Source organism: Athene cunicularia (assembly GCF_003259725.1).
Source record: "Athene cunicularia isolate RWA chromosome Z unlocalized genomic scaffold, athCun1 chrZ_part1, whole genome shotgun sequence".
Classification (NCBI taxonomy): Eukaryota; Metazoa; Chordata; class Aves; order Strigiformes; family Strigidae; genus Athene; species Athene cunicularia.
In genome coordinates, this window is record NW_020799142.1 from 3,694,562 (window position 1) to 3,704,106 (window position 9,545).

The window sequence follows — 9,545 nt, forward strand, 5'->3', positions numbered from 1 at the left end:
AAACAATGTAACAGAGTAATACAGAAAACATGCAGTAAGAAAAGACAGAACAAGGCACTTAAAGCAAAAAACAGGAAAATACAGGGTAATGCAACAAATCATTGCTACACGAGAGAGAGAATAGTGATTAAGAAAGATCCCTCACCACTTGCACACGTTACCATCACCCAGACCCGCAGTGGCTGGGCAGCCCCGGTTACAGCGAGGGTTTGCAGAGCCTGTCCCGGCAAGTGGGAAATCCTGCGTGGTGCGTCCACCCACAGGTGAGGCTGCCAAAGTCGCTGCAGACGGGCCCAGCCTTACATATCCAAAAATCAGCAAGCCAGAAAATAACTGGCACCTTTGATTTGAGCGGAAAATATCTGAATTTCATTCTCCTGTTGGATTCCACCCAAAGCCTGGCCAGGGCCTGGGGCGGAAACCAAGGGAATTTCTAACAAGGCCAAACACTTGGGTTCTCCTCAGCCTTGAAGAAGGCTGAGAAAGAAAAGTTGGATACATTCTCTCAGCATTTCATCCTCACTGCTGATTATATTCTGTCTAAACTCCATCTTTCACTAGCGAGTTTACACATTTTGTTAATGATTACAGACTAAGTTAGCAGCTTCAGCTCCGGGCCTGTTGTTCAGGCTTCAGTATTTCAAAGCTTTAGCACTTTTTACATCAGCATAAGTGGGTTGTTATAAAGTAGCACAATATCTACTAGCACAATGGTTTTCAGTTATAAAATATACAGGATTCATCTATAGGTCAATTTTGGCTTGGGCCTGTTCTCCAAGCCTTAGCACTTAATTCCATAGAGGATCACACTGCAAAACAAGGAGTACCAGTCAGTAGACATTAACTAGATTTAGGACTAGATGAATCTGTAGGAATATTAAAAGAGCCTCAGGAAATGGGTGGTGAAACATATATAGAGATTTATAAGATGAAGCCATCCCCCTGTTTTTTCTGTAAAATATTAATATAGTCATGACAGTTTTACTGTTTTCTTAGTTAGAGTATCTGTGGGCTGCAAATTTCAGAGACAGAGCCACAGCTGGCACATAATGGCTGATGCTTCATGCACCACTGTTCCAAATACTGAGCCTACCAGCAAATTTTGTTGCAGTTGGTGTGACCTCCATGGGTTATACTAATTATGGAAAGGGTGAAAAACATTGGTTTCTCTTTATTCTCCCTCTGATTTTTACATCAGTGTTTTCAGAGTAGACAATATGCTTTCCCTTCCTTTGCAGATCTACATTCAGGTGTAAGTCAGAACATGGAAACAAGTAGTTGTGACATGTGACCTATATTTTCCCTGCAATTTTTGGCAGATCATTTAACCTCTTTTCTTGATTTTTGCCTTGGCAAAATACGTTCTACCATTTTAGTAAATTATATGATAGAATGATAAAATAATTAAACAGGTTATTTCCATTACCGTATCAGCAACTTCTTTCAGATATCTATGGCAGACCATTTGCTTAGTAAGCATTTTGCTTCAAACTGCAACAAACTAATACCAGAATGAATGCATACAAGTAGAACAAAACTGCTGAAGAAAGCAAACTAATTATAAGAGTATCTCGCATTAAAGAGTTTTGTGTTGTTAGATAGTACTATACCATGCTAATGCAAATTCTGAGAATTTAAAACCCAAAAGCCAGTCCCCAATGAACATAATGCTGGCTTTAACATACATTATTAAAATTATTTTTTTTTCCTTTTTTACCTTTCAGACCACACTCAAAAAAGTCTTCAACAAATTCAAGAAAGTCATTCCTGTACGAATGAAATCTAAAGGAGAAGAAAGGGTATATCAAATTAGCAATGAAAATACATAACATTAAAACCAGTAGTGAATATTACCTCATAATAATTATCATATTTGTTTTCAAAATGAAGTTACTTCACAAACAGGGGCAAAGGGGATTACAGTTCTACTGGAGTGCAGGCAACTCAGTTTACAACAAGGAGGAAAAACAGGAAGTATACTGTAAGACTAAAATGATTATATCAGAAGCTTGTTAATGCTCTGAAAACCAAAAAAGAGCCATAAAACTGAAAGCAATGACATGTTGCTAGGGTACATTACAAGACAACAGCTGAAGTATGTAGGAACAAGTTAGAAATCGGAAGTATTTGATGGCTTTTTCACCCTTTCCTTCAAAATAAGAAGTATTTTGATCGAATTTTCATACATATAAAGTTTAATAACAAGGTAGTAGGAACATGTCTTTCAGAAGAGGAAACTAACAGGCTAAAGGATATTTAGATGTAAATTTTAAAATATTTTAAGTAATTTAAATAAACAGGGCTCAGTAAAAGTCACCCTAAAGCAATAGTTTTGTCACCCTAAAGCTCTCCCAATACCAGCTATGTAAAATGCATGCCACATCATTTGTCCTCTAACATTTCTGTGACAGTTTTTTCCTACAAAGTCTTACTTTACTGTAATTTGAGGGAGTATCAAACTGTATTACCAGTAAAAGCATTTAAGAAAAACAATAGGAGGTAATTTTTAATACTACAAATGTTAAACTTTAGAATTTGTTAATGCAGAATGTTATGGATATCAAAACCATAAATGTTTAAAAACCAGTTGAAAAAATTCATGGAAGAATAAGTCTGACATGTAGTTACAAGACTCAGGGAGTCCTGCAGGTGACAGCCTTTCAAGTTTAGAACAGCGCACAGGGAGAAATATGCCTACATACTTACTTCAGTCTTGGAAATTAGTGGCTGCATTTTTGAAACCAAGTTAGGTGTCAGACTTTGCATTCATTTAGTTCCACAGTTATAAGCACTCAAATAAGATGAAGAACATTCTTTCCTAATCTGGCACGGGCAAGCAGCAGTCAGATATGATATATTATTAATGCCTTTTGAGCCAGTCTTTGAGCCAGTCTTCAAACACTCTTTTAACACAGAGCCAGAATTTTCATTTTTTTAAGACAGATATCTCTACAGATGCAATAAACTCCAAACTTACTGCCAAAAAATAATATAGATTTGATACTTAACATCGTGAATTTTGTCACTTAGAGCAGAGAATTATCTGGTAAAGCAGTTACATATATTAATATTATGCATATGACATATTTACAGCTTAGCATGTGACCGAACAAAGCAAAAGTGGCTATAGCACTTGAAATATTTGAAGATGAGAGATCTGTCAGTCAATCTTAGCCTGGGGGGAAAAAGAATTTTTAACCAAAGCAAAAAACACAACATAGATTAGAATGAGTGATTAATAGATAGGACCCCAAAAATAAGACCCCTTGAGATAGAGATGTAAAAAAACAAGACAAGACAAGCACTTAAAAATTAAAATACTTGTTTTTAAAGAATAGGATCTGGTGGTTTTTTAAGTTAATCACACATCTGTGTATCAGCTAAATGAATGCAACTCATAGTGGAGGGATGTTGTCTGGAACCCTGCATTCTCTCAAGAGGCCTGAGGTACTGTATAATTCTACATTCATCATACAATTTCCAATCAACCCACTTCAGTCACCTATAAATACCTTTTGTGTTTTCTAGCATTACCACTACTACCAGCTTAACCTCAAAACTGCACTAGTCACAACTATGTGACTGCTTGGTCAAATAGGTAGAAGAGCTTGTATTTGTGCTAAATATCATGCAGATGTATTCTCCATAGCCTAGTGATTAATACTCTTACCTTATCCTCCCAAGACTGTGTATGTGTTTTATGATGAACACTCAGGATAAAAGAGGTTCAGAATAGATGATGACAATGATCCCCTATGGCCACTCAAGCTATTAGCTTATACATCTGCCGCCAGACATCAAACATTTTTCTAATAGGGATGCTCTTATGAAGAATTGAATCTCTGACCAATGCTCTGCCAATGCTGGAAGTAAATAAGCTCAGGGTTTCTCAGTTGAGGCTCTTCCTTTGCTGTGATCACTCCAGATGTCTATGAAATACAACTAGATAATGGCCAAAATCCTTTTGGCTATTACTAAATGTCATTTCTGATTATAATCATGTTTAAGCAAAAACATTTCAAATGCCCTCATGCCACAAATAAGACAGGTTCATTCCTGACCTTATTATTTTTCCATTTGACAGTCACCTCCCTGACAGATCAACTCATCTAGAAACTCTGGGTAAAATACTGCTGTAAGCAAGTTATGTATTAAATTTTTTAACCTTGAAAATCAACACAAATCTTTCACTCAAAAGGTAAATAAAATGTGGGGTTTTTTTTCCTCAAGTTTTCCTTAACTATTCAGCTCGGATTAGAAACTACAGGAATACCTCAGGTTGAATTAAACAAGTGAACAGCAAGTATTATGACAACAGTCTCTATAAAAAGTTTAACTTTTGTAATTCTAATGTATACATAAAAGATAATTTTTCTACCATGATTTCTAAAAATTGATGTCAACACCCCATCAAAGGAAACAGATCTGTGATTTCTAAACTACAGAGGGCAGTAACATTCTCATTTTCATCACCTTGAAGCTGCCTCTACTGAAGGCAAATATCCCAGATGGATATAGCTCAAAAGGCATAAATAAAGCAATGAAGCTCTTGTCACTCTTTTTCTTCATTCACTTGCTGAATAAAATCATTTTCCTCATAATGCCTTTTGTTTGTCTCTGGTTTTTTTGTCTCTGTCTATTTCCTCATAATGCCTCTGTTTGTCTACTATTTCACTTTCCTTTTCTCATGTAAAACAGCTAAGTTTACTTTTATATCTTTGGAAGATGCAGAATACCAATGACACAGAAGAGAAACACAGTGACTGTGCCAACATCCAGATACTGATAGAAAATACAAGTTAATTAAATGCTCCCTTGGTGTCTTTGTTTTTAAGATACAGGTTTCCTTACTTTTATTTCCTTCTCCTTTTCCTTGTATTCAATTTTCCCTTTCTTTAGGCCATTCTTCCTCCTTTTTATTTACTTAACCTCTTTCTTATTGTCTTTCCATTGAAAATAACATTCAGACTTCTGATTTTCCTCATTAACTCCAGCAAGAGGGTATACAAAAACATCCCTACACTTCCTTTGGTAAATGACTAATCACAAAGGATGGAGTTTCACAATACTCTAACATGAACAAACAGCGAGAAAAACTGCCTGTCCCTGTTAGTGAGTGCATTCAGGCTGCTTGTATCATAAATATGCCTCTCAGAGTGGTTCAGCCTCTGTCCTCTTACTCTGAATATGTGAACATTCAGGTACAGAAGAAGGCATTCATTTGGCAGAACTATGGCCTTTTTCCTTTAACAGTCCATACAAATCTGTCGCGGTAGAGACGGTCATGCGACAATTGACAATTAAGTTAGGAGTAAAAGAAGAAGAAGAAGAAGAAGTGTGTTTATTGTTTTCTACATACTTTATATATCTTTTACAACTACCTCAAGCTCTAACATAATTGGCTAAACCCATAGCAACGGTACACCCATAGCAACGGTACATGACTGGATAGCTTTCTTAAAGTTTTACTTCTGAACATAATTAACACAGTTCCTTATCTGCGTTCAACAGTTTCATGTTTCTTCCAGCAGATGTTCACTGTCCTTGCTCCTTATCTGTGGTATGTCCTCCTGCATGCAGACTTCTCATGGGTACGGGATGATCTGGCTGAGGTTAAATTCCATCTGCTCTGCCAGGCGTTTAGCAGACCCGCTGCCTACCCCGACAATTCCCCCTTTTTGTATTTGTGCTACAAATATTGCATGAGCAGCCTTCTGCAGGGCCCTTTGCAGGAGACTGAAAAGACATGGCAACATTAAAGCACACTTATGATGACTAACAGGATCATTCCAGTCATTCTGATCAAAGAAATCAGCCAGCCCGATAACCCCCATCCTTTAAACAACTTTGTTAGCCAATCGAGACCATCATCTTCTGTCAAATGCTTAACACCATCTTTTAACTGTTGTATGATCTTATGGATTGATTCAGAATGATCTACAGTTGCTGGGGAAACCTGGTTGCAGCGAGGATTTAGAGTACCTTTCCTTAAAAGTTGGAAATCCTATGTGATGCGTCCATCCGTAGGTGAGGCATCCAGCATCGCTGCAAGCAAGTCCAGCCTCTAAATCAACAGGCCAAAATAACTGGCAATTTTCTTTGAGCAGAAACATCTGATTTCATCCTCCTGTTGGGTTCCACCCAGAGCCTGGCCACCGCTCAAGGGGGAAAACCAAAGGAGTTTCTAATAAGATTAAACACTTGAGTTCTTAATTCTTGATATTGCTAAGCAAAGTTAGTTGAAAACACACATTCTGATAGCATTTCATCCTTATTAATAACTACATTCCATCTAAACTACATCTTTCACTAGTGACTAGTAAGCCTAGATATTTCATTAAGAAGTTGCAATTATTGTTAGCATTTTCTCTTAAAAGAATTGGCAACTGCAGTGTAGTTTGTTCTGTTGCAGTAGCAAACATCATTCAGACATTCTGCTTGAATGATCAGTTGAAGAGATCACAAACTGTCGGCACAGGGGCACCCACAGCACCCACAGCTGGATCCTGAGTGCTGGCTGCATCTCACCCTCAGGTGTGGTTGCACACACCTTGCCGGTGACCATCGGGAGCCGTGACCTGTGGAAACACAAGCATAACCTCTTCCCCCAGTTAATAACTTATGTGGTCCACTCCACTGGCCAGTAACTAAATCTTTAACATGTACTTTGATGCCCTTTTGCAAATTCTGTTTTGAAAAAAAGAGAGGAAAAATGTTGCAATATAGGAGGTGTAGAAGCAACATCCCCATAATGAAGAATATTAAGAATATAAACTGCTTTATCTAAACACGCCTGTGGTGGTTTCCCAACCATTCCCCCTTTTTGTATTTGAAGCTGCTGCTTCAGCATGCCATGTGCATGCTCGACAATTGCTTGTCCTGTTGGGGAACTAAGTTAGCCACATAAGCAGAATCAGTTACAATATTAATAGGAGTAGGAAAGGTAGTAAAAACAATAGTCATCGCACGCAGTTCATCAATTTGTGGAGAACCCTTTGGTAAACAACTTTGTTATTCCAGACATTATTCTTGTACCACACCACTGCTGCTTTACTAGTTTTTCCTGATCCATCCATGACTACAGTAAGGCCTTTAACAGGTTCTGGCTGGCTCAAGTGCTTCTGACCAAATGGTATTTCTTGAGCAAATTTTAGTAGCAGGTGTGATGGAAGATAATAAGACACTTGTCCATGAAAGTTTGCTAAGGCTGCTTGTAACTCATACTTGTTTGCAAGGCACCACTCAAAGTACCAGTTCTGAACAGGTAAAACAATCATAGCTCGATCATGGCCTGTTAACTCCAAACAGCGTTTTCTAGCTTTTATGATCACATCAGCAATTAACTCATATAATCGAGGAGCAATTTTCTGTGGTCTGAATGATAAAAACATCCATTCTAAAATGTGTAAGGGGTCATTCCACTCAGGATTCTACTGCACTAAGGCACCAAATGGCACAGTTTTGTCAATCAGTACAAAGAATTGTACTAATTGAGACAGATCTATTCGAGAAACAAATTTTTTGTGTATGGATTGCTCCACAATATGAATTGCATTTAATGCTTCCTTATTTAATGTTCTGGGTTCTGTTGGATCATTGGAATTACTTAACAATTCCAACAAAGGTTGTAGCTGTGAATTGGTCAGTCCGAGGTATGGTCTGATCCAATTCCAAGATCCCATTAATTTCTGCACATCATTGAGTGTTTTAACCTCGAGGTCAAGTTTTACAGGTTGGGGAATGACCTGCTTGTTCGTAACTGTCATCCCCAAATATTTCCAGGGCTCTGTTTTTTGCACTTTTTCAGGGGCAATAATCAATCCATATTGTTGCAATGATTCTCTAGTAAAATTTTCCATGTCACACAACTGCTCCTCGCTGTTTGATGCCAACAAAATGTCATCCATATAATGATAACAATAACTGGTGGGAAATTTTTCCCATACAGGTGACAATGCTTGTGCCATGAACCATTGGCATATTGTTGGAGAATTTTTCATGCCCTGCGGTAACACCTTCCAGTGGTATCTTTGTACAGGCTCTGCATGATTAACAGAAGGCACAGAGAATGCAAATTTTTCTTTGTCCTGAGAAGCTAGCGGTATTGTAAAGAAATAGTCTTTCAAATCTATAACTATAATTTCCCAGTTGTGAGGGATCATGGCAGGTGAGGGCATACCTGGTTGCAGAGCCCTCATCGTGGCCATAACAGCATTACCTTGCCGCAGGTCATGTAAAAACCTCCCATTTACCTGATTTCTTTTTGATTACAAATACAGGAGTGTTCCAGGGGCTCTGAGAGGGTTCAATGTGTCCGGCAACCAACTGTTCTTGCACCAATTCTTGCAAGGCCTTTAACTTTTCAATTGGCAGGGGCCACTGATCTACCCACACAGATTCAGTTCTTAACCAAGTTAATTCCAGTGTAGGCCATTTAATGCCCTGCAGAACAGTGACCCTCGTTAAAAATCCATAGTAATCTTCACACCTTACTGTAACAAGCATTCCCTTCCCCACAGATTCGGGGGGGTGGTGGGGTGGCTGTCATCATATGGGATTTGACAGTCACCTGTTGACCCTCAGGGTCCTACTACTCCCATATCCATATTTTCTGTTGGCCAGGAATAATGAGATATAATAGTTACATCAGCTCCTGTGTCCAGAAGTCCGGTAAGCATTACTGTTGCTGGCAGTTCTCTTCTGTTGGATAGTGTACAGGTCATCTGCGGCCTTGATGATGAAACAGTCTGTGACTAAAAGACTTGTGAAGGTCCTGTGGAGTCGAATCCTCCATCATGTTGCAACTGTTTTTCTGTCTTAGGAACACAACTCAAAAAAGGTATAAGTTGAGCAATGCAAGTGTTTTTTGGAATGGTTACTGGTGGGTAAGGAGTAGAAATCATAGCACAAATTTGTCCAGTAAAATCAGCATCAGTAATGCTCACACGCACAATTAATTTAAAATGCTACCCAAGTAAGCTGACAATATTCTCCTCAGGTAGATGGTACAGAGGTGCACTCTTCCCACAGAGTACACACCTAAATTCAAGACAACAATTAACACAGAATTACTGCCTCCTACTAGAAGAGGTTTTTCACCTGTGCCACTTAAAACACTGAGCATGAATAAACAGGCAGCACCCCTCTGCACTAAGGAATGTTCACTCGTCCTGCACTCCCCCCGTGCAGAGTCTGCACTGCTATCCGTTCCTCTCCGGCCGCTTCGGGTCAGAGGACTCCGCACTGCGCAGCTGCAGCTGGGCTGCGCCTCACACACGCAAATCAATCACACAACCACACGCAGAGGCCTCTTACACTTGTCACTCACACAACATAAAATGACAAACACTACAAACAGTAAAACATCATTAAAAATATAAAAAGCCATTGTTTGTTGATGATGAGGTGCTGACAGACAAGGGATGGTGCATCACAGTGTCAGCACCTGCTGTGAAAAACTGCAGCTTTTGGGGTTCGGGGGGTGGGTGGGCGCGCGCTGAGAGCACGGAGCTAGAGGCCGCAGGTGGCCACCCTGCGGTGGGGGG

The 9,545-nt window shown here is 39.1% G+C and overlaps 1 long non-coding RNA gene across 1 annotated transcript; it reads left to right on the top strand.

The window, feature by feature from the left end:
* The first annotated feature begins 989 nt into the window (after window positions 1-989).
* On the top strand, window positions 990-5,765 carry LOC113489560. Its single transcript, XR_003400054.1, has 3 exons — window positions 990-1,001; window positions 4,995-5,001; window positions 5,645-5,765. It is a non-coding gene; the product is annotated as an uncharacterized LOC113489560 (long non-coding RNA).
* The last annotated feature ends 3,780 nt before the right edge of the window (window positions 5,766-9,545 follow it).